The 3885-nt window shown below is 41.3% G+C and overlaps 1 non-coding gene across 1 annotated transcript; it reads left to right on the top strand.

Annotated features, from left to right (window-relative positions):
- Positions 1 to 1331: 1331 nt before the first annotated feature.
- On the top strand, positions 1332 to 1438 carry LOC127116549 (small nucleolar RNA R71). The gene has a single exon (XR_007801376.1). It is a non-coding gene; the product is annotated as a small nucleolar RNA R71 (small nucleolar RNA).
- The last annotated feature ends 2447 nt before the right edge of the window (positions 1439 to 3885 follow it).

Here is a 3885-nt window from a genome sequence, read left to right as displayed (position 1 = left end):
GGCTCACAGCGGATCGAGCATTAAGATAGAGACTCTCGATCAGAAAAGCTCCGCAATCTACTGGGCGTGACTGAGTGGGCAATGATCATCTGAAAGTATCTGAAAGTAGGATTATGGATCTTGTTAGAGATTTGGATGGAAGGGTCAGGGCTACCTCCACATGTAATGTCACTCCAAAACTTCTCAACGTCTATGCTCAGGAATTAGCTCATGGGGAGCTCAGATTTGGCGTCATAAGCAGTCTGAAATCCAAGTAAGTCACCGAAATGGTTGTGGTTGAAGGTGTATTCTGTCCCGAACAACCTGAAATTTATGTAGCCACCATCACTAGCGTGACCAACATAGGGCTCGTAGGTCAACGACCTCAAGAACTCCAAAGTGAGGTTCCTGTAAGTCACATGCATCACATCAGTATATTCATCACATTGCACATGATTGCACAAATTCCTGACACTAGGCTCAATGCCTAATGCCTCCATGCAGCTCGAATCAGGATATCTGGTGGGTAGCATTGGACGCTGGGAAAGCATGGCGTAGCGCTGCTCCTGAACTGGGTCACGAAAGATCACTGGCATAGTGTCGCAATTTTCCATCCTGAAAAGTTAGGTTAAAAACAGAGGACACCTGAAATCGCAAATATTGTAAATGTTAGTCTAAACATAGATATATAAATACATATAAAACAAATAAAAGTATAAATTGAAATAGTAAAAGTAAAGCAAAGGAAAAGAATTCATAGGTTGCCTCCCATGCAACGCTTGTTTAACGTTGTTAGCTTGACGATTCGAACATTATATATCAGAGGTAGGAACAGGAGGGTCGATCAGAGTTTGGCCAGGGCATTCTGTGGGGATGTCACCTCCTTGATATTGCTTCAGTCTTTGTCCATTTACCACAAACGGATTACAGGAATTGTTCCGGATTTCAACTCCTCCAGATTTTAGGATATTGGAGACCTTAAAGGGGCCTGTCCATCTCGAACGCAGCTTACCTGGAAAAATTCATAATCTCGAATTGAAAAGGAGAACAAAGTCGCCTACATTAAAGTACTTTTTCACAATCTTTTCGTCATGCCATGCTTTGGTTCTTTCTTTTTATATAATGGCATTCTCATAAGCGTTCTGGCAGAGTTCCTCCAATTTGTGGATATCGAGGATTCACTTCTCGCCAGATGCTAGGTAATCCAAATTCAGGGTCTTGATAACCCAATATGCCTTGTGCTTGAGTTCAAAAGGTAAGTGGCATGACTTCCTGTAGACCAACTGGTATGGTGTAGTTCCAATAGGGGTTTTGTAAGCAGTTCTATAAGCAGTTCGATCAGCCATTGTTCTAGGCCATGGTGTGGACATACTCTTAATAGCTCTTTGCATCTCCCCCAGGCTTCAAAGAGTGATTCTCCTTGGTTTTGAGTAAATCTAGTTATTTGGTTTTAAAGAACAACAGTCTTGTTGGGGTGGAAATATCTAGCAAGGATTACTCTCCTAAGGTCTTCCCAGGTAGTTATTGAGTTAGTTGGAAGTGAATCTAACAATGAACGTGCTCTATCCCTGAGGGAGAAAGGAAATAATCTCAAACGGATCGCATCTGGTGATGCACCGTTGGATTTAAAGGAGTCGGCCAGTTGGATAAAGACCTTTAAATATTGATTTGGGTTCTCAGTAGCGAGACTCGCGAATTGGTTCTGCTGCACCTAAAGCGAGGTTTGTAAGCTCCCTCTAAGCGCCATGGGTTGGGATGTTAAGCTCATTCAAATCCTTAAGGGTGACGCTAGATTTATTTATCCAACAATCTCCCCCCCAGGGTCAGTCGGGGGGGGGGGGGGTTCGAACCCATGACCATGCTCTGATTGCACTGGTAGGATCAAGCGCTTACCACTACACTAAAAGCAATTGCTGTTAGTGAGGGTGTAACTTTATTTCCTTATAGTATGAGCCCTCAGGGGCTGCACCTAAAGCGAGGTTTGTAAGCTCCCTCTAAGCGCCTTGGGTTGGGATGTTAAGCCCATTTGAATCCTTAAGGGTGACACTGGATTTATTTATCCAACAAGGGAGTGGTACCAAGGTGGCTAACTCAGCGTTGAGATTTAACGCTCTAGCAATAGAAGTAATTCAACCACCAAAAGAGATGGTTCCTCCCTTTTTAAGAACGGCCGACATATGTGCAAGCATAAAAGGAACAGGATTGATCCTGCGATGAGTGAGGCAACCCTGTAAAAATAGCAACTTACGAGCATTTACTTTGTTAGAATTTTCCCGACCAAATATAGTACATGCCAAAAGGTATCGAAAAATACGTATGGCCGAGTTATGAATATTAGAAGCTAAAATTCCTTCAAAGGAAGTGACAGTCACATTTGATAATCTATTCCAAAAAGTAAATGCTTCGAGTGCTTATTCAGCAACTCAGGGTGTCTCACAGATGGCACCCTCACCATAAGGCATTCCTACAAACCTGCTAAGGCATCGGTAGTGTACTCGTATTCCACATTAAATATTCTAAAACAAACGGTACCTACCGTGGTAGCAGTGCCAGGGTAAATGGTGTAAATTAGGGAACTTAAAAGTTCCTTAGTCAGCCTATCATAGGTGGGTGCTTTACTAGCAAAAGTAACGTGTAATCCTAAAGTATCAAGCATGTGGAAAACGCCATGGTATGTCCCTAAATGTACAAACAATCTTCGTCTACATACCTGGTAGCGATAATTTCCCGATATTGCAATTTTTGTAAAATTTTGCTTGTCGCTCTCCGGGTTTTCTTCTGCGAAGAATGATGTTGTTGAACTCCATGCCGGCCATTAATGGTGAGTGAAGAGGAAAATGGGTGTTTATGGAAAGGAAGTGAAAAATGGAGTTTTATTGGGTTTTTGGTGGAGAAAGGGATGAGTGAATTTTGGAAATGGTAATGGATTGGAGTTAATATGAGGAAGTTGGGATTTTTTCATGTACTTTGGTGGAGTTTTGGGGAGGAGAAAATGGGTTTGGTGAGGTTGAAGAAGGTGAAAATGGTGAAATTAGGGATTCTGTCCCGTTAAAGGTTCAGACGTCATGGCGCCCGCCATGAGGCTTATGGCGCCTGCCATGGCTTTGGAATTGGTTGGGCCGGATTGCTTCTTAGGCCACAACTTTTTGTCTTCATTTTTGCAAGAAAGGGGGGTGCACATATGTTTCTATGGTATGCTGTTTTTTGATTGAAGCTTGACAAAAAAAATAGTAAAATGAGATAAAATAAAATGGACATAAAAACATAATAATAACGATGCATATATATATATATATATATATATATATATATATATATATATATATATATATATATATATATATATATATATATATATATATATATATATATATATATATATATATATATATATATATATATATATAAAGTCACGGTAAAAACAAGCACGGTCGAGAGATCCTAGGAAAGAAAAGGCAAGGATAAAGTCAAAAGGAACAATAAAAACAAGCATAAATAATAAATAACGGGAAATAGGTAAATCAAACGGCTTCTCTCGGTCGATGATAGCATCAATGCTCAGGGTATAGTGGAGTCTCCTCGACCTTGTATCCTTGAAGCTCTGCGATCTGGTGTCGGATTTCGGCGATCTCATCATTTAGTATATCGGTTTCAGTGGCATGTGTGGTGACTGATACTTCGACCTGCAAAGCAACGTCAGCGAGCTCATGGCGAAGCTGGGCTATCTCCATACGAAGCTTAACTAGTTCAGACTGCATACTTGGACTCTGAAGATTTGGATTATTGGTGAGCACTTTTATTCTGGTAGGTGCGACTCTCTGCTCGTCGACTGTCTCGCCTTGGCCTTCTATGGCGTAGGCCCAGTTGAACTGATCAATACACAAGTTACCTGAGGGTCCAGTAAAG

Source organism: Lathyrus oleraceus, chromosome 1 (assembly GCF_024323335.1).
Source record: "Lathyrus oleraceus cultivar Zhongwan6 chromosome 1, CAAS_Psat_ZW6_1.0, whole genome shotgun sequence".
NCBI classification, from domain to species: domain Eukaryota; kingdom Viridiplantae; phylum Streptophyta; class Magnoliopsida; order Fabales; family Fabaceae; genus Lathyrus; species Lathyrus oleraceus.
The sequence above is the reverse complement of the archived record's forward strand: the minus strand, read 5'-3'. Positions and strand labels throughout refer to the sequence as shown.